Source organism: Galleria mellonella, unplaced genomic scaffold (assembly GCF_026898425.1).
Source record: "Galleria mellonella isolate WM207_F2 unplaced genomic scaffold, CSIRO_AGI_GalMel_v1 utg64, whole genome shotgun sequence".
Lineage (NCBI taxonomy): Eukaryota > Metazoa > Arthropoda > Insecta > Lepidoptera > Pyralidae > Galleria > Galleria mellonella.
In genome coordinates, this window is record NW_026442133.1 from 1,525,261 (window position 1) to 1,552,629 (window position 27,369).

At 31.3% G+C, this 27,369-nt stretch overlaps 1 protein-coding gene across 1 annotated transcript in view; it reads left to right on the forward strand.

Annotated features, from left to right (window-relative positions):
- Positions 1 to 814: 814 nt before the first annotated feature.
- Positions 815 to 27,369, forward strand: part of LOC113512730 (hemicentin-2-like) — a 61,133-nt gene continuing 34,578 nt past the window's right edge. The window contains exon 1 of the mRNA XM_052900183.1: positions 815 to 1,307. The gene's annotated coding sequence lies outside the window, so the exon portion shown is untranslated. The remainder of the gene's footprint in view (positions 1,308 to 27,369) is intronic.

Here is a 27,369-nt window from a genome sequence, read left to right on the forward strand (position 1 = left end):
TAGACCCTTATAAGTACGTTACCTTAGTAATGAATTTGCTTAACTTTCAAAGTGATTTATATACGACATTAAGAATAACTACGGAATATGAAGTAAACAGGAGTCTTTTAAATATTATGCTAAACATCGTATGGGCGTTTAAATGGTTGTTGCCTAATGACGTTTAAATAGCTGTACCAATTTAAACTAAATTTGGTACGGAAATAGACTCTTCAGTAACGATATACATGAGGAAAGCTGTGAAATACGACTAGTATCATATCAGTTTAAAAAAATAAACAAACAATTTTCTAATTGTAGATACATGTAATACAATTTTATTTACTTATTTGTTAAACTCTTTATTGCACCAGAAACATAAAAATAAATAATGATATATAAACGCTTCAAGTAAAATTAGATTAAAATATATTTATAAAATATGCTGGGTCTTGTTGTGTATATTATTATTTATTAATTATATTTAATTGTAATTAAAAATGTCGTCTGTTGACTTGATGTAATATATTTTGTTTTATTTCAATTGTTCATCTATTTTCTTTTTTATAAAAAACTACATCTATCAATGTATGTATGTAAAAAGTTTCGTTTTGAATAAAATATATGTATATATAAAGGTGCAAAAGGTGGTTTTATCGCTAAGGCGATCAAAATCATAGTAAACAATTTGCCTGTATTTTAACACCTATAGAATAACTCGGCTTAACAGTTTACAGTTTAAAACTAGGTAGTACCGAGAGAGCAACACTATAAGGTGTAATTGAGTATGGAACAGGGATTAATTGAAGCAGAAATGTATCAGAAGTGCAGAACTGTTAGCGCAAAGCTACGCAGGCGCGTTGCGGTACTCACATCGCAGTAACTACGGAACCCACGCTACGGACACCCGTAGCACTCGTCAACACCTACCGCGTTTCCGAACGCATTTAAAAAAGTAACGTGTTCCAGTTGCGAATTTTATTAATCTGTGGCACTGGCACGAAGCGGGTAAAGTTTGTGATCCATTTAAAAACTTTATGGAATGAGAAAACGAAAGACGAAGTGACTGGCCAGTTTGTATTGTTTTTTTTTTTTACATTCTTTTGTTTTCGCTGTGTTCATTGTTTCTTTTTTTAAAAGTGTAAAATGTGCAAAACAGACAGAGTGAAAACATTTTATGACTAACATATTTGAAGTATAACGATATTTAAACGTTGTTTAATTAGTTTTGTGTCTGTTAAATTATATTTTTAGGAAAAATGGCCATTATGTTTTGCGTTTATTTTTTATGATAATTATTGAGACCATGAGACAACAAGTATAAGAAGGTACGTAAAATTTATTTAAAGTCATTAATAATATTCGAAATACTTTAGTAAAATTTAACATCCATTAATTAAAATGAAATTCAAAATTAAATAATTTTAAAAGATTTTAAAAATATAAATTAAATATTTAAAAAAATAGAATTTTACATGAATTATTTCAGTACATCGGAAATACCACTACAAATTATAATAAAGCAAGATGTGGCATTTACCACAACTTTTTTAAGTATAAAACTATAACATCTGTCTGACAATCGGCTTACTTTTTTAAACCAGGCAGCGGATTTTGATACGGATTTTATTGTTATTTGTATATTTTATTAAACAAAATTTGTATGTATTATTTTCACCTGTGTGAAGCCGGGGCGTCACTGGTATAAAATAATTGCTTCGTTATTGAGTAAAATTACAATCCCAAATATTCTATCATTGAGATTATAAATTTTCAATCGACTTCAGAAAGAAGTTTATCAATTCATTGTATTTTTTATATTTGTTACCTTTGGATTTTATCAATTGTAAATTGATTAGGATCTTTATTATTTGAAAGCATATACTTACAGATTGATCCCATATAAATTTTATCAAAATTGGTTCCATACTTTATACCAAAGAGATATGAGTCAAAACAAACACTAATTTGACAGCCGGATACGTCGTGTCAGTATAGGAAGGTATTTTTTGACATAAGTCAACCCATGTTACATTAGGAAAAATATAATTCCACAAATAAAACACTTCCTCAAAAAAAATCTCGATGTTTTTGTATAACACGTACAAAGAAAACTAGTTAAAATTAGAATCAATACTGTTTTACGAATTAAGTCTAAAAAGTTTAATAGTTATAGCTTTTACGTTAATTACGTTAAATCGCTAAAATTGAACATATAACAACAGATTATCGGGTTTAACTAATGCGTTTAAACAACGATCTGGCAATATCTTAATTTAACATCTAAACTATCAGTTTGAAATTAAATCTTAATTAGTTTAATTTACTATACATATTACGTTCACTTATATTTCATTCATTTACATTAAATTTGCTGATGATGATGATTATAATTTTAGAATTAATTTGCTATACCAAGAAATATACTCTGATTTATTCAATTATTAGTCAGTAATAATATACTTCGGCTTCATTTGTATGAATAATTATATGTATATAATATATATAATGTAATTAATAATAAAATCCTATGTCTTAAGTTAGGATATAACCTATCAATATACATACCAACTTTCAGTCAGATCCGTTTCTTAGTATTTGCGTGAAGGAGTAATAAACGGCCATCTATTCTCATCAACCTTTGTATTTTAATAGTAGTAGAATACAGATATATGTTTTTTTTAATGTATGATAATGATATGGGAACCTCGCCTGCGCTAACGATATACACTGGCGGGGCCAATGAGGAATGATAGGTAAAGATGAAAAGGTCGGCCAGTTAGCCAATTGTGATGAACACATTCGGAACTGAGCACGACGGTATCCAAGGGAAGGTTGACCTGATAGGGTGTATTGCTAACAATGGGGTTACTAATTCTCTTTACTAACAATCCTTTCTCTCCCTATTACAGATGGTAAAAGGATTTATAATCTTTCTACCAAAAAATGCCTTTACAAAGACCTGACATTTTGGCAAATTAGATAGTATATAATACATAAATTAGATATTCTGTCTTCATATGAAATTTGTTATCAATCATGAAAATAAAGTGCTAAAAAAAGAAATATAAATATAAACAATGAAATTAAAAAAAATCTGATTTCATTGTGATGTACCTGACACTCAACATACATTTTATGGAACACATTTGATTCACCGTAGCAAATGGCGAGCCTACCGGCGTCTTTCGGATTTATTTAATTTACCAATGATGTTATCTGTCAACAAAATGTTAATCAGATCTTTGAAAATAACACATAAAATTGAAAATGTTATAAAACTATAAGTCGCAGTAGTATGCCATTAAACCATGATGCTCTTATATGAAAATATTTTTTAACTAGAAATATTTTATCACTTTATCTAAAGTGTTTAACAAAAGTCTGTCTAAGTAATTAATTATTGCTTACATACATTCATATCCGTCACGTCTGTCTTCCATTGTCTTAGGTAGAAACAATGGAACGTCAAATACTCCGATTTAAACAGACCTCTTTCACTTCCTTCACATTCATCCGTCTATTCTTACACGCTCGCCGGTTAGGGGTACCTTTAATTTGGCCCTTCTTCAACACGTCACGTCATCATAAATATTGATTAGTCACTGTAATAATATTTGTTTGTACATAAATTCAAAATCTATAAATGATTGTAATTAAAGTTATTGGTTTAAACATACTTACTTATTTTACTTTTAGTATATAGAGATGGAATTTCTTTTGTTTAGATACCAATATAAAAAAAAAGAAGTTAGATACGCTTTTGTAGTAAAAATTCTAAATGTTATTGAATGTGTGTCAATCGCACTTTTAACTTTTTGGTGGTAAGACGGTTAAAGTTTAATATCTATGCTGTGATCATAATCATTGCCTTGGCGCAGTATTCCTTCTATTACTAACTCTTAATAGTCATGATGACTATTAAGAGTTAGTAATAGAAGGTAATAGAAGTAATACAATCATAGTTCATTCCCATACCTTAGAGCCTGGATGATTGCTTACAACGCGTTTTTAGAAATACTTCCTCCATCGAGCGCTCAGAATATGAATTGAACTCCCTGTCGAATTTTTCCCAAGAGCTACTACTACAGCATGGGGTTCTTCAAAAATGGGATAAAGAGATTTTTTCAGGGCCAGCAATGTGCACGTCATATTATTGGTATTACGAGCGTCCATAGGCTGTGGTAACCGCCTACCATCGGGTGCACCGTATGCTTATTTGCCACCTTAGTGGTATAAAAAATATACAAGGGATTTTTTCCATTGGGATACTTATTAATGGGGGCTAACGGCCCCATTGCAAGCAATATATCCCGTCAGGTCGACCTCCACATGGTTTTCTCTGGAAACCAATGTGATTTAATATTAATGAAATCGTCATATATTCATATCTCTTTTAAGCATGTTATTGTTATCTTTCACATGGTCCATCCACTTTATGTTTGTTACCCTCTTTGTCCACTTCTATCTACGTTTATTTGATACCTTCTTCAAAACATGTTCATATTTAATCATTTCTTCAATTTTTAAGCTGTGATGCTAGCAGAAAATCTCTATTCAGCGTTAGCTTCAATATATCGCTACAGCGCTGAGTTCCAGCTGATCCACCGTTCGAAGGAGATAACGTTAGATATTTCGAACCACGTACCTCGGGGAGTTCGTTCCGCTCTATGAATATTAGTACTACATTTCGAATTATTATTGCTTTTCCTTTATATGACCTGTGTTCCTTTGAAGCTTGCTCTATTTAATGAATGAATAATATCGTCGTGTATTGAAACTACTTATCTCTTTAGGTATACATATTAACATCTTATACTAATTAGTCATGCATACTTTGTATGAGATAAATTTACAATTCGCCTACATTTTATATTTTTGTGTATGTTAGAGAAACAATATATTCTTTAAATTTATAATTATATATATAATTATCATTCTCGTCAGTAACCTCGCTTGCGCTATCAGTATATACTTGTATATACTGGTGGGGCCTATTATCTCATTAGGATTTCTTTACCATTAGACATATTTCACAGCGCCACCTACTAACAGACTAAACAGAGTTTCCACTATAAAAACGATACATTTATTTTCTTTTTTATAAATACGACATGATTTTTTTTAATTGACATTTTCACACATTCATCACACACTCACGTACTCTTAATTAGCTAATACATCAAATGGGATCTATCATGAAATAGATGCTACATAATACCCCTTGATCGCTTAACTTTGTCGAAATATATAGTAAACTACTTTGTGGTAATCTAAGACAGTAGTGTCCAACTTGTAGCTGCAATAGAACGCGGGCCTGCAAGATATTAAATGCGACCCTCTTTTTTTTGTAACTATATAACTAAAATTATAAATGGAAACTGAGTTTGTTTGTATATTATCAATCCTCATAAAAAGAAGCAGACATGTAATTTTCAGATCCTGGGCACATATATATATATATATATACACTTACGTTTATCAGAAATAATACGGTACAGCGTTGACCTCTATAAGCTATCTAAGCTATTTGCCCTTTTTTGTTTGTTTTCGTTATAACCTAAAGGACCTATCTTGGTATCAACAGCGTACTATAGCCGGCAGTCTTATTAAATGGCCAGTCATTTATCTCTATTTTGACATTAAGATAATACAAGTATTGGATTAATATATTTATATATTATATATATTAATCCAATACTTGTATTATCTTAACAACATTAGTTTTTGACAAATCACTATTCACTGCATAAAATTGGTTACTATAACTGCTGTAAGAAATGAATCTATGCCAGCTTCATCATATTTTTTGGTTCGTTTTTGAATCGAACTTTTCTCCTCGATAGTCAGAAATCATCAATAGTAAATTCCTGGTAAATTTATCGCGACCAACTAACAATTGCCAAATGACCTGACTGCATCCTTACCTATCACCTCTCATGGCTGCGTTACCAGCGAATGCCTATAGCATGTATAGTAGCAATGGAATCATAAACACAAGCAGATTCACAGCTCCATTGTTATCTATAAAATATATATATATTTTATATATAAATATATTATATATTACTTATTGGACTTATTATTTGCAGTTTATTGCAACTTATACTGTATAACTTATCATTGAGTCGAATTTTACCGAGAAAAAGAAACTTAACACTTATACGACCCACTTGAAAATATTTGAGTAGCACTGAGTATAGAATGGATGGTCGGACCTACTTAGGGTTAGCGGAAGCCAAGGATTAGACAACAGCTATTAAAAAAGTAATTACGAAAGGAAAATGGTAGATTCTTATATTTACCTATTAAATCGCCCATTTAAAAGGTATAAATGACTGCAATTAGGGGTAAGTGCTTTGAGAAACATTGGGATGAAGCCAAGCTAGTCTTTGAGATGTAAAATTTTCTACTGCTATTTCTGTACCTAATTAATTAATTTCATATATTATGTATTCTGAACGTTGAAAGAATATATGTATATAGTCATGATTGTTGCCACTTCGTATATATATATATATATATATATATATATATATATATATATATATATATATATATATATATATATATATATATATATATATATATATTAGAAAATACCTGTACTCACCCACAAAAAAAAAGGTTCTATAATAAATACCTGACCGATTTCGTCGTTTAGAGCATTTTCAAAGGCTAATTTTTAAACGAGTCTTTGACACGGAAAAAAATTACCGACAAAACCAGTCAGGTGATAATTATAAAAATCTTTTTGTGGAAGAGTACAAGTGTTTTTGAATATTTTCCCAATGTTTATTAGTCCTTGCTTACATCGGCTTCATTCGGATGATCGGAATATATTTATTAACCGGGATAAAAAGTAATTTAAATAGTACGTCTATACCAAATTTCGTCCGATTGGTATATTAGTGTCAAAAATAACTATCATTTATTTTCTCATCACCGTCATTATACCAGCCATTATCCGATCAATAATATACAATCAGTTATAAATAGTCACATGAATAGCCATTTCAAATAATCAAAGTTTAAATCTTCGATTCTTCAAATTGAGGATTATCATCATCGTCATATAGATCACTTACTGAACATTCAATTTGACGGCAGCTCGAACTGAATCTGTTCATTGAGTTTGTGCCCAACCCTTGCTTATTCATGCCTCCACGCACTCGGTTATTATGAAAATTAGCACATACATTAATCATATTCCAGACTAACATTATTATCTCTCAGTCAGATGCGCTCTTGAAGGGGGTAGTTAATTATGGCTTAAAATAATAAGTTGAAAAATGTTACCTTCAGACAATTTGAACTGATAATATTTCTTCTGTACAATAACTGTGAGTATACTTAACTCGAATATCAAAGAGGTATGGCGTCGAATTGAGATATTTTTACTCATACTTGAGTCTCTCTTTCTTCAGTCATACACTTTTAATAGAGTGGTAATGGTTTTTATGATTATACTGGATTGTCGATAAGGTTCTTTTTCGCGATTGAGGTCGTCGCAATATGTCTCTATCTATTTCTGGTCACAACCGAGCGAGATCATTCTACAATAGACTACTGTCTGGCCCTTCTGATGAGGTCAGTCCATCGCGTTGGTGATCTACCTCGAGAACGTTTACTTTGTACTAAACCTTGGACAATTAGACGTGTTTATCAGTTTTTATTTTGGATGATATGGCCGAGATATTTGAGAAGTCGTATTTGAACATCATTTTGGTTTTACTTCTGTTGATTTCGGATCCAAAGGATAGGCTTACATTCTCTAGGCATCTCAAAAGTAATTTTATATTTTTCTCTGATTGCGTAAAATGAATAGTATCATCAGCGTATCTCAAGCCACATTTACGCATTTTAAAACACTTTTAAATAAATCGACGTATTGATGGCGTATTCTTTGTGAATTTGGCAATTGATATCTACCTCAAGTTACTAACTTTTTAGATTTTATTATTTATAGTGAGATTAATCCACTATAAATGGATGTATAGATGGATTGACGTTATATTATCATGATTATTTTTATTTCGACAATACATTTCCATGTAATAACATTTGAATTTTCGCTGTGTCTCACGATCATGGATGCATCGGTATTTTTATTTCCTGTTTTTGTTTTTTCCTATCAATACCAGCTACCAATGCTGCTTATGGACGAATTATACAAAATGCTTTTCGTTTATGTGAGTGTGGAATTACTTAAATCTACGCGAGCCAAGCTGCAGGAAGCGCTAGTATAAGACAAATTTATTTATCATACATTGCCGTGTGGTCCCAGCATAGAATAGACCACCCCTTACTCTTCTTTGGGTGTTGTAAGAGGCGACTAAGAGAACTTATTCGTCAAGAAATGGCCAACAGCGTTCCTTTTAAAATATCACCAAAACCTAACTGCAGTTGCTAACCCACCTGCCAAGCGTGGCAACTACTAGCAAAATCCTCCTTTTGGGGGAGGCATATGTTCAGCAGTAGATGGTTAACCGCTGATATGGTATTGATACATACAAGGTTAATTGTAATAAGTATTACATGCCAACACGCTGTGATAAAGGAAAAGGGATTGTTAGTATCGGGGTCTAACTGTTCCCTTACTAGTATTATACCCTGTCAAGTTGACATAGAAATTATCATAGTTAATTTCTGGTGAATACGTTACGGTAAGCCAGCATCATCTCTCTCTAATTCCATCCTCGCCTATCATTTCCCACCAGTATCCATTGTAAGCCAATGATACAGGCAAAATTACCATTGGTTTTTTTTTTTTATTATAAATACTACTCTTAGTATCTACGCACTATGAGAAGTGTTTTTACTTACTTTATTTTGAGTAATTATAAGTATAGTCGTTACGAATAACTCTATATGATAATTATTGTCATGCAGCGTTTAATCGTAAAGAATATACCAAGCTGAAACCTAATGATAGTATTAATAAAATTAAACATTTTGCCCCAAAAAGAATTATATTCAAAATCAGAATATTTTTTCAATCTCTCATATTAAATCGATCATGAAACTATTTATTTGGCTTATATGGAAATATCTAAAAATATTTTTAGATTTCGAGTTTGTTCTTAGTGACAATTATACGGTTTTATTATTGAGTTTCGATTTAGTATAGCCGGTCTAACTAACCTATATAATAAAGTATTTTACCGTTAACAAACAAATAGGTACTATTCAAAGCTCTTATTATTCAATACAAATATATTGTACTATCTATCGTAATATCCGTTAGGGAAATATTCTCATATTTTTCAACAACCCTGATACCGTGTTTACACATAAAAATAAATAAACCTGTAGCATAATAGACTGTCCTATTTTAGAAACCCTTTATAGAAATTGTATTTCATTTAAGTAAGTTAATAATATACAAGGTAATAAATTATTAGTACCTGTTGTGAGAATATCCTAACAGTCAAACAAATATTTTTTCTCATAAATTTTTGAGTGTGTTCTACTAGATTTTTTTTCATTTCTGACTAACTGCTAACAGAACATTTTTCATAAAAAAATCGATCATAATAAAAACAAGTCCGTTATCGCCATTCAAAGCATTTTCAAATACATTTGTTCTCTTCGTACAATCTACTCGTAATGCAGAATGACATGAAAGTTAATGAAAAGTTTCCGAGAAAGCAAATATCGATAAATCTATAAATTGACTATGTTTTTTAAGAGAAATGCGCACTTTCACTAGTGTAATATTATCTTTTTTCAATTACCCCTATAATTTGTTTGTGTCTCGTGTATAAATGATATTATTTATTTATTTATACTTTATTGTATACATTACATTGTATTATTACATAAATTACATTGTTACAATTTACTTTAAATAAAGATGTACAACAGGCGGACTTAACTCTGTAAGAGTACTCTTCCAGTAAAGCTTGAGTGGAAAGGAGCATTAATTATCAGCGAGCAGTATGCGTACAATATTCTTATCTTCTTTTTTTACAACTGTAAGGTCCCGTGATTGAGCATTATCTCACCTGATGGAAAACAATGATGTGGTCTGAGATAAACACAAAAGATTATTATATAGTAAAAATGGAAAAATAAAAATAAAACTACCCTTTTCCGGTCAGGGCCATCAAATGGTTTTTAATTTATTGTCTAGGGAGATAAGTGGTAAACGAATTCACCGCCTCATTTTCTAATGGTCGCAAGTTCTATTCTCGCACAATAAAAATATTTTATTCATGAGTATGTCTGTTTATATTGATTAAAAAAGTTGTCTAGTACCCATAGTACAAACTCTACTTAGTTTAGGACTAGATAGTGCTACGTAGTATGTCCAGCAGTATTTATTTAATTATTTAAATATTTAAACATTAAATAATTTACGATATATTTGAGTTAGTATATGCTTGATAGAGAACAAGAATCGAATGTTGCTCTCCACATCACCTCATGTATGCGGTAGCGATAACGTATCTATTGATAGATTCAATTGCCCCTAACCAGACAAACAAGGAATTACCATTACTAAATATTTTATATTGTTATATATTATATGATATAAGCTAGAAATTTCATATACATATATAAAAAAGTGTCAATAATCTACCTAGTACATCATAAAACGAAACGAATCTGTTTCGCTATCATGTCACATGTTAGGTTACATAAAAGTTGGGGCAATCCATTTTAGGGTTTTATTAATGTAACTGTATTAATCACGCCAGATACCGCACAGATAATTAATTATGTCGCAATAGTCGGCGCCTCCGAGGATTAGGTTTGGCTCACTCCATTTTCTATTATAACTTGGTATAATAATAACACATTATACTAGTGCATGTATAACTTGCGAGTAAAGTTGTAAGTCAATATATAGATATTGACTTCCGTAACTACATATTTACCCGAACTATTTTCGATATTTTTCACCACATTATTATATTTTTGTTTTTCCAATTGTTAACTGGAAGAGAAAGTTATATAGAATTAAGTCCATAATTTTGTACTATTTTTTTTATAATGTAGCTAATAAAGAATAAATAAATACATAATTGAGAATCGAACTCAATATCAGTGTCGAGTTCGATTCTCAGTCGAGACAATGTAATCTACTGCTTTAATTAATTACGTCGCAATAATAGGTGCTTCCGATCATTAGGTTTGACTCGCTCCATTTTCTATTATAACTTGGTGTAATAATAATACATTGTGCTCGTGCATGTATAAATGTATAAATTTGTAAGTCATATATATATATATATATATATATATATATATATATATATATATATATATATATATATATACCACATTATTGCATTTTTGATTTACAAAGATTGACTGAACAAATTTTAATAAGTCTTTTATACCCAAAAAATTTTTGTATTATTAATAAATAATAAATAAATAAATAATTGAGAATCAAATTCGATTCCTCATTTACGTAATGCTTTATTTGGCATTATGTAAATCAAGTATCGAGTTCGATTCTCAGTTGAGACAATGTAATCTAGTGCAATGCAATTTTATATTATTGAGGTGTACGCAACTTGCATTCTCTTTATCTTTATTCTTATTTAACCTCATTCTTATTTATTTTTATTTCTCATTATCTTGCTCAACAAAGAGTCTCTTTTTAATATTTTATTTTCCTTGTTAGGTGATAAACTCGTACTTTCTCTACCACATTAGGATCATATATATACGCCTGCTTCTATGTGTTTTCATCATTATCAAATTAGTCGTTAACAATATCTTGGTAAACATAAGCCCCTCCCTTGGTGAGTTTTGCCAGTAGAGTAGTCCCGGCATAGAATCGACCACTCCTTCGTATTTGTTTTGATTACACATAAATATTAGAAAAGTCCTATTTCATATCCTCAACCGACTTCAAGAAGGAGGAGGTTTTCGATTCGGTTGTATTTTTTTTTCTTATCTTATAACTTCGTCAGTTATAAACAAATATGGATTTTTTTTATTATCTAAAAAGATATATGAGTATTTGTAGTTTAGTCCCATAGAAATTTGATCAAATTCGGTTTAATAGTTTAGTTTTGAATTCAAAATAATTAGTTTTGCTACAATTGAAGTCGTTTATTTTGTAGAACACGATAATAAATAATACTGTGTATCATTAATAAAAAGTAAATGTGAATAAAAAGTTATTTTTATCCTTATTTGTGCTAAACAAATTTTTCATGCTACATATTATATAAATACACATAGTATCTGACGCGGAATGATATAACTTCTCATTATAACTACAAGTTGTTCAGTTTTCAATATTTTACTTAACAATAAAAGATTTACTATATTTGTGTCGTTTATTTCAAAATATTAATTCTATAGACCTAACCGGGAAATCTATTTCTATTATATTTATTAATCAAGGCTTTTAACATTCTATTAAGAAAAAATAAAAATCATCATTTTATATTAATTGGAGTTTTGTGATTTCTAGTATAAATTAATTGGGAACTGGACTTGACAAGAGTTATAACGATGACTCAATTCTAAAACTGAATTGATTTGATTTCTCACTAATTTGGTGTTGGAATCAACTAAACTACCAAAATTTTATTGGGGGAGGAAATTATTTGTTACTGGCACTAATAACTTTATTGCTATCAATATACGATATATTTTCGTATTTCTAATAATATAGTTATCAGGTCGACTTCCACGTAGGCCCGCATATGGTAGTTAATTTTCTAGTGAACTCATCACAATGGACCAAATGATCTAACTTTATCCTCATCTATCATCCCACACTAGTATCGCACCTGTGTAAATAACTTTTTATGTCTGTTCATCAATTAAAAACATTGTATTAGAATAAACTTATTACAGCTTTCATTTCAGTCGTGTACTCTTGACAGAGTGGTAATAATTGATATGACTGTGATGGGTAATGAACATATCAGGAACAGAAGTTCCTGGTATGCAAACATTTTACAATGGGCCGCTATGTAGACGTTTTAATAAGATCAGTCCATTTATCTCAAGAAAGTTTACCACAGACAATTCACTTACTTATTGCCGTTATATAAATAGTATTATGAACTTTATATTCATATGAAGAAGGTACTAAATAGATGGCGCCAATCATGAGAGAAGAAGTAAACATCAAACCCAGTCGGACCGGATGAATGGTCATTCGTTCGAATGAACGAACCATTAGGCAACGAACGGAAGAATGCCTTCTTGTATAATTTCCATGATTGTAGCAAAAGTGCATTATATTTATTTTTTTTTTCTTTTTCGACTTGCTTTCAAAAGGAGGACTTACAAAATCCTCAATCCGATTTTATTTTTCAAGCAACTTCAAAAGGTCTTTTTTATTTTGCAATCTATTGGATTTGTTGGTGCCATATTAATTTTGTCACGATTAAATCGATGTTTTTTATGTAGTAAAATCTGCAGTTATTTGAATTTAACATTATTCGATATCTTATTTTATTTAATAATTTAAAAAAGAGTATGTCTTTTTTTTATGAGTTTCACGACTCTGTTCTTAATTGAAGTTTACATCAGTTTCAAACATATATCATGTACATTTATAAAATTAAATTCGGTTTTACTTATCAATCAAGGAAATTAAATAATAGTAATAACTAATAAATAATAAGTTTATTGTATGTCTTAATTTGGGTATAATTTAATACGTAATTTAGATATGCTCTATGTTTTATTTTTATTGTTAAGGAAGCAAACGAGCAGATGGTCGCCCAAAAATATTTGTATTACGAGAGGATTTGCTTGTGTACCATATTTCAATCAAATATGATCTATTTATATGTTATATAACAGTCAAAATATCTTTATAAACTTTTATATTTGTAATATTAGTTGAATGAACTTGATAATGAAACTAAGTTTTAATAATAAAAGTACTTGAGGACGTAATTATATACTTCAGCTTAATCCCAAGAGTTTTCATGAGTATAAGAAGGAGTACTCAAATGAAAAGTTTCATTTATGTAAAGCGTGCATTTTAAAATTTCAATATAAATTTAATATTAATATTATATAATTCCCAGTGTGGTCCCAGCATAAAATAGACTACCCCTTCCTTTCCCGTGGGTATCTTAAGAGGCGACTAAAGGAAGGTGAGGGATGGGCAAAGATGCCCTTCTAAAAACATCCACAAAGCCTAACTGCGGTTGTCAATCCACCTGTTAAGCTTGACCCCGTGTGGTCCCAGCATAGAATAGGCTACTATTGCTGCTGGCTACTCTATTTAGCGTTACGATTGATTGGTCAATAATACCATCAGACATTAAGTTCGCCCTGTAGATATATTTTAATGCATGCAAAAGTATAAATAAAAAGTCTGACGTAAATATTCATTGTTACAACTTAGGGAAAGAACTAAAATCTGAGTAAGCGGTGTTCTAACGCCTATCTTCACTAGTTCGGAATATATCACAAACATAAAACCGGGATGGAGCCATTTTGGCACCTTTCTTATAAAAAGGGTTTGCTATTGTGGCTACTTTTTATCTCAGCCAAGAAACTGCTGGCATGCTACTGGCCTTTGCTTTGTTCAATTTTGGCAACTAAGTCGATGTTATTTTAGACAATGTAGTATTTCTTGCAGTTATAAACCTGCACTGGAGACTAGTTTAATCTAAATCATAAATTAGATATAGTATTTTTAAACACAACGTCACTATTAAAATAATTGTAAAATTATTGATACTGACAATTTGGTTTATAATTTAAAATCCATAATAGTGCAAACTGCCAGACTTTAAGTGGCGCAGACCGTTCATGCTTTCAAAGCTTAAACAAGTACATTTTACAGTACAATTGACAGTTATTCTATGTTTTTTTTTATACAACTTAGAATGGCAAACAAGCTGACGGTCGACCCACCTGATGGAAAGTGGTAACCATCGCCTATAGACATGAGCAGTACCATAAACATAACAGAGTATACTGTTTCGCCCATGATACCCCCCATGCGTTGTCATTCTTGAGGACTCAGGTGTTATACCTCTGTACCCAGTAAATTCACGCCATATCTCACCCTTCAAACCGAAACACAGCTATGCAAACACAACTGCTTCACGGTTGAAATACGAATAGGACAGACGTACCCAAACAATCGACTTTTGTACAGTCTCCCTCTGGTATTTATGTATAGGTGCATCTCACTAGAGGTGTGCATATATAGCAAGCAGCTTCTATTACTATCAAAATGTACAGAATTTTATTTTCTTTATTGTTGTTTATTTTAACGGTAAATTATTGTTGCTACAGCAAATAAACAGATCTATCTATCTAAATATGTATATAGGATTTATTAAGTTTTAGACATTCGCATTGTATGGTTTACGCTTTACAAAATTAAATAATAGAATTAATAGTATTGTAAATTCTTGCAAAATTATTTACTTCTTCAATATGGTTAATTTGAGTTTAAGATCAATTTGTAAGACTTGTAAAGCATCAACTTAAAGCATGAAACAGACATTGTAATTTTATTGCAAAAGCACAGATTTCAATTTTTACGAACTCGTTCGAAATATCTTTTAATCTGGATTTTTACTGCACAGTAACTTTGAACGTATTAAATTTGCACTATCAATATTAGGTTATAGCACTTAAGTAATATTACTGTAATAAAACCATTTTAGTACATGGAACATTAAAAATGACTTGGATTATTATGTTATTAGCATTTTTAATACCTGTTTGTACACATAAGTACACAAACACACACACACACATCCTACTGGATAGATTTATATGGTATTAATGTAAATATATACATATATAAACGCGCTGTCTTAGTATGGGCTAGTATAGTATTATATTATCTGTGGTATAGAAGAAGTTCTCCCATACTTAAATTGTTACTATTAATATAGAGGCTCAAATTTTTTTGTAATTTTTTTTTTAATCGACTTCAAATAGTTTCAAAGTTCAAAGTGTTTTTTTTTTTTTTTTACAACACAGGGGGCAAACGAGCATGCGGCTCACCTGATGGTAAGTGACTACCGCCGCCCATGGTCACCCACAACACCTACGGCATTGCAGGTGTGCTGCCGGCCTTTTAAAAAGGAATATGCTCTTTTCTTGAAGGTTATGTTGTCGTATCGGTTTTTGTTACCTTATAACTTCGTCAGTTGTAAACCAATTTGGAAATATTTTTTTTATTCGAAAGGATATACCCTCAGATTGGTCCCATAGACAATTTATTAAAGTTGGTTAAGTAGTTCAGTTTTTACATCAAAATAACTGTTTTTGTCACAAGTGAAGTAATTTTTTTATTGTGGGACACAATCTTAATTATTGAGAAAAATGTTCAAATTCATATTATCTTTATTCAAATAGATTTGTTTATAAGCACTTTTAAATAAGTTCAATTTCGCTAGCATAATACGTCCTTAAAAATTAGCTAATGATTTCGATTTCACACTGTGTATGTACTTTCTGTGTGGTCCCGGCGTAGAATGAGTCATCTCTTCCTTTTTCGTGAGTGTCGTAAGAGGCGATTAATGGAACTTAATGATCGAAAGATGAGCAGTGCTGTTATTTTTGAAACACCGCCAAAGCCTAACTGCGGTTGTCAACCGGCCTTCCAAGAGTTGGGACTACTAGCAATACTCCCTAAGAGGGAGGTCTATGCCCAGCAATGGATAGTTAACGGCTGATATGGTATAATATGGTATGTGTGGGGGGAAAGGAATTGTTGGCAATGGAGTCTGACAGCCCTATTGCTAGCAATATGCCCTTTTAGGTCGATCTCCACGTATTTCCCCCTGGAAACTATCGTAAACAATTCTTGTTGAATTCGTCACGATGGGCTAACTGACCTGCTTCATCCTCACCTATCATCTTTCACTGGTGCTCCGCCAGTGCATACCGATAGCGCGGGTGGAGTTACCATTCCATTATGACCCATTAAAAAAAATGGTATGTGTTTTCCTTGTAATGATAGAGTGAAAATACAATGCATCACTACTGATATTCATTCCAAATCATAAATGGTCAATAAAAGAACAAAACATATCAATTCGAGAAAACCTGTACCAAATCGTCTGGCCGATATAGTTTAATATTATACCGTTTATTAACAGACGGGCTATATACTTGTTTGCCACATTTGTGGTATAAAAAATTTATCTACTAACGATAAGAGACTAACGGCAAATAAGAACATTTATATAGCAATCGTTGACCCACATAGACGCTTAATATATTATTTGTCTTCGAAAGATATCGCCTGTTACTGTAAATGGGTTTTCTTAAGGATGAACCTCATAAGCGATAACCTCATAGTTCCCTTGAAAAAAGTCTGAGGTCAAAGCCCCAATTTATCCTTCGGGACCTATTTCACGGAACATCGGGATATCCGGAAAATAACCAATGTCCGGCTTAATGGTTATGAAAGATGAAGTGTTAAAATACTTTTGTAAATGTGAAGGTTTTTAATATAAATTTTAAAATATTTTGTAGATTAATTAAATTATATTATTTATTTGGATATTGTTATACTTAAATAAAACTCCTTAAGTACAAATTATCTTTACATACTGAGGGTTAATGGGTTAATGGAATGGTACCCTCGCCTGCGCTATTGATATAGCTAGCGAGGTACGATGGAGGGATGATAAAAAACCTGCTTTTAACCTATCGTGATGAATTCCACTAGAATTAACCATGATGGTTTCCAGGGGGAACTGCGTGGAGGTCGACGTGACAAGGTCTATTGCTAGTAATAGGTCAGACTCCCATCACTAACAATCTCTTCCTCCCCCCCCCCCTCTTGTTGAGCGTAGCTTAATTAGGTTTATTTCATTGTCATTAATTTATTTGAGTTGATAAATTGTTCATATACATATGTTTTTATATTTCCTAAATGAAATATACACCTTATAATATTTATTACTATTATTAAAAATTCCTTATAATGAACCATAGTCTAACTGTTATATCATTTTTAACCGGCATAAAAAGGGAGGGTTTCACTTCAACGTTATACTATTTGTTTGTAGTACACCTTACGATATGTAAATGAAACATGTCTGTGAAAGGATTTACATTATTCTTTTTTTTCTATTTAATCTATTTGCTTCCACCTTAATTCTGTACCAATACTAATTAATTTGAGATGTATAAAATTGAAGTCGGTACTTTTTAATCATAATTTATTGGGACTGAATGAAACGTGTTCAAATAAACTCGTTACTTAGTATCCATTAACGTGATTAAACAATGTCAAAGCTAGGTTTGTACAGTCATATAGAGCTAACAGTATATATACTATTAACATCGGACACCTGTTCACTGTTAACGTGAGTATTTCCGTGCAACAGAGAGAATGTCAAGCCGCTACTTGTCACCGGATAATTCATTAAGCAAAATTACAGGTATCTCGAGTGGTACATGTGGAATGTTTAGGTGCCTATTTCAATTTCAATTTCAATTTATTTTATTCGTTACAATATTGCATTGTGTTGAATATTTTTGCAAGTGACAAGAAGATATCGTAAAATATAACATAACAAAAAAAAAAAACATGAAGCAACAAAATAACCAATAATAATTGTCAAAAAATAACATTACAATCAATTTAAAAGTCATCAGTCAGGCATAAAATAATGAAAGAGTATTTTAAAATTCATCAATTGAGTAGATGCACCTTTCCAACAAAAGAGTATAAAGTTTTATTTTAAAAATTTATTATTTATTTGTAAACTATTAATCTATATAACTATATATATACTCGAATATGGAGATCAGATATTTTATTACTAGTAATATACCTTGTCAAATTGACTTCCACACAGTTGTTTGTAGAGAACTTTGATTTTCCGTAATTTCATCATCAGAAATCTATCCCTTTCACTATTTACTCATACAGCCAGCGTAAACTAATGGTGCCGGTGAGATATTATGCATTAAATTATAAATTAAAAATCTTAGTTCAGTGTTTATTTTATTTTAAGTCTGCAATTATCATATTACCGTGTGGCCCTGGTATAAAAAGGGCCACTTCTTCTTTTCCCGTGGGTGTCGTAAAATGTAACTAAGGGAAATTAATGATCGAGGGATGGGCAGCCTCTTGAAATATCACCAAATTTTAACTGCGGTTGCCAACCTGCCTGCCAAACGTGGTAACTATTAGCAAAACTCCCCAATAGGAGAAGGCCTATGTTTAGCAGTGAACATTTAACGGCTGATAAATTGATGATGCATTATCGTATTCAATGAAGTCTTTTGTCATAAATGATTTCAATTGGTTCCATTATAAACCAGTATTGCAGTATTATTATTCTGTCTATTTTAAAATACACATATCGTTGGATACATGGATTCACATATTCGATAAATTGAGGTCATATCGAGAGTTCATTCACCATAAGGATAAATGCCTTTAATTACCCTATTTGGCATTATAATAATGAGCATTTATATAATAAAGATATATCGATATATATATATATATATATATATATATATATATATATATATATATATATATATATATATATATATATATATATATATATACCTAGATAAACTTACCAATTTCTGTTTTATTGGCTATTAAAAATTGATTGTAAGTTATTCATTATCACTTTTTGTCTGCAGTAAATTTTGTTCATGTATCTATCTATCTATCTGTCAATCGATAGATTGATCACGCCAAGACTCTTATGGCGTAAGCATAGAGAACAGAGTGTCAAATGTCTCTCTTAGATAGGTTTCTTCCTTCATCTGCGTGTCATTCGCGGTCCGATGACTTCTGACCACTACTTATTGTTACACATGCATTTTTTTGCTTTAGTTCAGATTTTTTTCTGTTTTTTAAACACTTGCTGGCGACAAATTGTATTGAAATTTGGTATATTTTTGTACCTAAGTTCAGCGAAAATACAATATTATGTTACCATCGAGCTGATCTTTTGATTAACACAGATAGAACTCGTAAACTACGTATTTTAATTCTAACGTGTTTGGATTAATTTGATTTACTCTGATGAAGAATAAAAGCTATAAAAACTCATTTTAAAAATTTTTATAAATAAACTTGTTCAAATAAAAAATAGGATATGAGTGAATAAAAAATAAATAAAAAAGATCGTGACTGCAATGCGTACGAAACAAAGACATGAAGTTACCGTTTTGGGAACTCCCAACTATTGAGGGCACATAAAAACCAAAGGTGCGTAAAACATTTTATTTCTCTATCTCGATTCTTTCATGAATTTTTCATTTTATTCTGTATCTATATAGGAAACTATAGAGAAATAATTTAGAAAAGACATTGTCGCATTTTTGACTTGTAATTCTTTGAAAAAAGTGTTTCTATAAAAAAACGCTCTCATAAAAAGATACCTAGTTCCCACTTCTGTCTATAGATACTCATATATGCCAAAGTTATTCTTAAGTATAATTAATTCACTACATAAAACATACATTTTAAATTACATAAAAATAACTTATATACTTACATTAAAAAAATAATACAAGTAAGGACAGTAAGTTTTCGCAAAGTTCACAAGTTCACGTGCTTAGCTCGCATTCATAAATTTTTTCACTTCCTGGACATACTTTACCTTATCAACTGTCAAAACTCACTACGCAAAGAAAATCAGTAATTTAAATATTTATTTCTCATCAAATACTTTCCTGAAGCGTCTGGGTTGACATTTCCTTAATTGAAATTGTAAGCAAACAATAAAATACAGTCAGACTCAGCCTCAAACAATTGAGTTGGTTGTGTTTGTGACTCGTTAAAACATTATCGGAAATTAACGTCTACTCGTGAATTTATTTATTTAGCTTATTTATATAACTCAATTTGATAGCTAATTGAATATTTATCTAACAATAATAATAGGAAATGGATCATACTTATTTATATATATAAGAAGGAGACTTTGTAAAAAAGTCTTCTGCTTAAGTAATGGATGATAATGAAATTGTAACTACATCTAGGTTATCAGTATCCATCGTTGGAGTATTATGAAGAATTTATCCATTTGTAACCGCCATGGTTATGCTCACTTTTTTACTTTATCCGAGCAGTAATTACTTTATATTATTCCCAATTTCGTGTACAATATAGTATATGTTATATATGTGTAAGTATATTTGTTATTTATATATATTAATTCGTTTATATATGTAATTTGTACCAGAGGGAGACTTTGTACAAAAGTCGATTGCTTGGGTACCTCTGTCCCATTCGTGTTTCAACCGTGAAGCAGTTGTGTTTGCATGGCTGTGTTTCGGTTTTAAGAGTGGGTACAGAGGAATAACACCTGAGGCCTCAGGAATGGCAATACATGGGTTGTATTCTGAGCGAAACAGTATACTCTGTTATGTCCATGGTACTACTCATGTCTATAGGCGACGGTTCCACTTTCCATCAGGTGGGCCGTCAACTTGTTTGCCATTCTAAGTTGTATAAAAAAAAAATTAGTATGTAGGTATATCAATAATTACTAGTACCGCATTCCAGTATTCTGACACTTCCCTATGGTTGACTAGAAGATAATGCTTTTAGCATTAGGTCCGCCATGTACACATATATGTACTAATGAATAAATAAATAATTGGTTGCTAGGAAGACCAACGTAAAGGTCGATGTATATTCTTAACATTGGACTTTCTAGTCCCTATTAATAACATCCTATCTCTCCCTCCCTCCCATTCCATAGATATCCCCGACTCCAGCCGTATTTCTGCCGCTAAACATCAGTGCTTGTGAGTGTGTTTCGATTTAAAGAGAGGGATCTGGTGGTGAAATTTCAGAGTACTGAGGTCATAATTCTTAGGAATGACAATACATGACTTTTGCTATGGGCATTATTTTAGATTTTTTTGTGCAGCTTAAAATGGTAAAAAGTAAACGACCCACATGATGGAAAGTGGAATTCGTCGCCGATAGACACTAACAGTACCATGAACATAAGAGAGTAGGTACTGTGTCATCCATGAGACCTCTCACGCGTTCCATTCCTGAGGACTAAGGTGTTATGTCTCTATAATTGTAATTTTATTACCATACCCCAGCCTTCACAATCATGCAAACACAGCTGCTTTACAGTAGAAACACGAATGCGATAGTGGTACCTAAGCAAATGATGTGATATTATATTGCATAAAAAATTACATACTGGAATTTCTCACCAGAGGTTCTCGCAGAAGATTTCGGTTACACGATATTTTCGCCAATAAATCTATAGGCCATTGAGTTTTTAATTAAAAGATTTTTCTTTCAGGATAGTCAGATTATTTATTATTTTCGGTAAAATTTCAGTCGACGATTTTTATAACAAAAATATTAAATTATTGATAGCCAAGAGCTTACAATCAATTTATTTTAAATACACTGTCGGGACGTAACGCGATGACAAATTGCGGGTAAATAGTAACTACATACCTGCTTTTTTTACAACGTGTTTACAACGCGTAAATTTACCCATTACAATCACTTTGTTCTCAATTCGTCGATAAATATTTGTATATATGTTTGTTTTTACATACGATAGGCCCCATTTAAATCTTACCACGTACAATTTATTTATTTATTTTTAAAAGGTACATCAACAGTGTAAATACAGACATTAATTTTAATTGATATACAGGCATATACAATCTTATAATCGTACTATGGATAAATAAAAATTCCGATGTTTTTAAGTATACATATTACATGTATACAATATGTATAATTGTAAACATCGACAACTGATGAAGGGTTCTTGAGGGGCGACCCCGTACAGGCAATCGCAGTGTAGGACGACCCCCACTAGATGGAGCGATGGCCTCAAATATTTTGCAGGGAGTTAGTGGATGCAGGTAAATCAAGACCATTCTTTATGGCAGTCTAGTCATTTATAGTAATTTTATAGTATTTTTTTTAAATAAACAAAACTTGGCATATTGCCTTGGAATTTACGCATCATGCCATAATTCTGTGTCGGTAAAAATAAAATTGTCTGCACAGAAATAATTATGAAACTCGTTGACTGTTGCTCAACTTACTCATATTCTAAATGATAAATGAATTTACTAGTTTAGAACTCCCCGAGCCGAGAGCAATGGTATGCGACCTTTATACATATGTTTGCGAAAAGTTCCGCATCAGCTCGGAGAACTTCAGACTTATATTGTTAATACTTATCGCCTTATTGGATGAGATGTGTAGATATTTCTCGAATTGTTTATTTATATTTGACTTGTTCGTTTTTTTTTTTTCAATCAATTAATGATTTATATATATAAAGATAGATACAATCAAACATTACATTGCGTATTTTATTCGGTGTATAAATATTATTGATGACAAATGTAATAATTCAAAAATTGCTTGTAATAATAAAATTAAAGAAATAAATCATAAAAAAAAAAATATTATAATAACACTTGTTGGTCAACAGTGCCGTCAAATCTTTCTTAATTCCATTTAATATATTTTATCCGATAAGTACATCTGGAGGTTACACCCGAAATAAACTTCTATGAGCCTATGTGAAGCAAATTAAGCAACTCTCTCTCTCTCAAATAGAGAGATGTCATATTGACCACTACTAAACACAGATGACCCCAATAGCCTACCGTAACCATATATTGTCAAAGGAATCGTGAAAGAAAACACACGGCCCGTCATTTGATGAACAAGTACATTTTACTCCGTGAAATAATAAAAAAGCAAGAAAAGCTATTCTAGCAAGCTAGCTAGAAAGCTATTCTACAAAGTGAACTATTTTAAAAATAATTACAGCTAATGTTGCTCCGAATAATGTGAAAATTCTAAGGAGAAGCATACATACAAATCTATTTAGCCATTTATAAGTTATTTCGACTAAAGAAACTGAACACTGAAAACATTACTCTTTTTAACAGTCACGTAAAAAATGAAAGGACGGATTGTAAATTCCAATAAATCCAGATTCCATTTTTTTATATCATAGATATAAAAAAATGGATTACTCATTTTTTTCCGTAAATTTTGAGTGAACAATAATAAAAAAAAAATAGATTTCAGTATTGTAATTAATTACTTTTTACTATTACATATGTTACACAGAGCTGTAGAAAAGGTGAACATTTTTCATTAGCACATACAAAAACATTCCAGAGTTTTAGACTCGCGTATATAAATTAACCCACAAGGGTCGCCGGTAATCCTTCTGCCAAATTACTTTATAAACGGATAGCTTTCAACATTTTAAGCTGTATATGTTAACACTCTGACATTTTTTGTTACATTCGATATGATTATAAGAGACTTCTAAAAGAACAAAATTGTCAAATCACCTATAAACATTTATACATATATGGTAAGAAATAGCGATATTTTTACCAATTCTGAATTGATTTTTTAGTTTACTTTTAGATTGATCACATATTTTTTTATCATGATTGAAGTCAACATTTTTATAATCAAAGTCTTGTTAATTTAAGTCCTTTAATATACTATTAAGGCCATGTGGTGCCGGCATAGAATGGACCAACCCTTTCTTTCCCGTAGGTGTTGTAAAGGGCAACCCTTAGTTGCCCATTAATAAGTTGCCAGTTAATTTCAACATCACTAAAAGCCTAACTGCGGTTGCCAATCCACCTACCAAACGTGACAACTACTACTTATATAGTAAAAAATAATACTACCGAAATTACTCTTGATAAATTCGTTCAATGGTTGTATCACGGCAACATGCTCGAAGAACATTATCCCGACTATAAATAATTCGACTCCTAAAGGACTCATAGCTTCGAAATGGAAGCATTATAGTCACGAAAACACGAAATAGACATTATTGCGGCCCATCGCCACGTTCACTTGTATTCATACATGACATGATAAAGTGATAAGACCTTAGCAACGTCACAATGCAGTGTCACAATACTCGCAAAATATAGCCTGCGGGAGAAGGTACTAGATATAAGACATTCCGAACTGAAATTGTTCTAGAACTATCCCTTATTAGAACTATATATCTAATTTAACGCATCGAGGAATAGAGATTGTTAGTGGATCTAAAAACCTCATTACTGTTATGTTAAATTTCACGAGATTTTCTGTGGAAATCGCCGCAGCTAATTCTTGTATAATTCATCACGATTTGCCTGACCTGCATCTATTCTTACCCACTATTCTACACTAAGGGAATGGAATTGCTAGTAATGAGGTTCAACAACCTCACTGTTAGCAGTATACTTTATCAGGTCGATATCCACGCGATGCCTCCTAAAAATCATCGTGGTTACTTATTGTCCAATTCGTTATGACGGGCCATCTGACTTGCATTCATCCTCACGTATTATCTTTCATTGGTACCCTGCCAGTGTATACCGATAGTACAGGCAGGATTACCATTCCATTATTACCCATTAAAAAAAAATTCTTAACTCTGCCCCGTCAACATATTGTCCCCCTATCTATTAGAAAAAATCCGACGCAGATTCGCGTGACCAATCAGTCTGCGATTATGAGCAAGCATTTGTCGATATGACCAACACATCCCGATCATGTTTGAGTTCTTACTAACTCTTTGTAGGTACATTTGGTTAGAAAATATTGAAATTAAGAGTATGTACTTCTTCTTGTACAGTTTACATTGTCATTCGTATGTCCAACATGTTCAATGAACTGAATTGAACCGATGAAAATGAAACTATGAACTATTATGTCCGACCGCACCGCTTCACGTGAAATAATGTAATTCAATTAAACTAGTTAGTTCCATGAATATAGTTTCGGGGCATAGTTATTTTAAGCATTGGATTCTACAATATGTTCATTTTAATTCTAAACATGATTTGCACATCACTAGAAAGTACACGACTCTCGATGACAGCACCACCTTCTTTGTTGGAAATCAAGGTCAGGTGACAGAAAAAAATGTTAACATTTCGAAATATCCGCGTAGCCGTGACACGACTCCATTTTGTAGGATATACAATACGTTTACTTCGTATAACGTGTCAAAAGGACAGTGAGTAAACGAATTTTGAGATATTAACGGAAAAAACATTTAACCTTTTTCAAGAAAATGTACCTTAATGTAGTATTATATTATCTAACCTTCAGGGTTTTTCATTTGTGACCGTGTCTATATCCGCGTGGTTGGGATAAAATGTAATCTATATCCTTTTTCATACGAAATTATTACATAACTACCTAGTATGTACCATATAATACTAGGTAAGGTATAGAGGTAGGACAAATAACGATCTGTCCTACCTCTATACCAAATTACGTAATATTATATGTTAATGATTAGTCGAACCGTTAAGGCGTGAAGAGGCAACACAAAAATAAAAAAAAAACATTTTCACATTTATAATATTACACTAGAGAAACATAATCATATCAAGAGTAGGTTTGTTCGTAAACTTAGTGACCAATTAATAAATAACTGCGTTTTACGTAAGGTCATAAATGTGTATGATAAGCTGTGTCATATAATTATAATCTAATAATTATAATCTATATAAAGTAGATATTATACATTTTATCATAATTTAATAAAAACAAAATTCCATTGAAATTCGTTCAATCAATTTCTCGTAATGATAAACAGAACAGACAGATATAAATTTAATAATACATAAATTAATTTCTATCTCGATTCACATGTGAAAAGCCGTAGTATACAGCTTGTCAATAAAAAAACAACAACTGCTGATTATACCGGTATAATCTCTTATGTCGGTCCCTTATTACATTTATAGCGACATAAATACAATTTTTCTTTCGTTGGCCGTCCCTCGTGAATTCCGTCTCATTTCCAACGCTTTGGTATTACCACAAGATGGCGAATCATTTACTTAATTAATAAAATACGAAATAAAGCTACGTGTTTTTCTGATATCTAGAATGTTTTGTTTTTAATTAATTTTTATTCCGTCTTATTACGAACATGCGGAAATGCACGGACGAACTAAATGTAATTTTCTTGTGCTTTTATTTGTATTTTTTTATGTAGCTTAAAATGGCACACATGCTGACGGTTCTCCTGATGAAAAGTGGGAAACATCGCCTACAGACATGAGCAGTGCAGACAATACAAACACATGTTATTTATAATTATTATTTGTATCTTTTATTGCTGATGAATAATGCACAAATGAAAATCGACTTCAACCAATTATTTTAATTTAGAACAGATTTCGATAAAATTTCTTCGAGACCAATCCATACAAAAAAATTTCAAATCGATCTAGAACCGGAGTTATGAGGTTACAAACATAAAAAAAGAATAAAAGAATCCTCTTCTTTTTGAAGTTGGTTGAAAAATATGAGACTCATAAAAATTCAAATTTAAAAATTCTACACGTAGATACGTCACAATTCACGTGGCAATAAAACGTGTTCTATCTTTCATTATTTTAAGCTTAGCGCCATTAAATTATTTCATTGGCCATTACCAGGAACTTTAC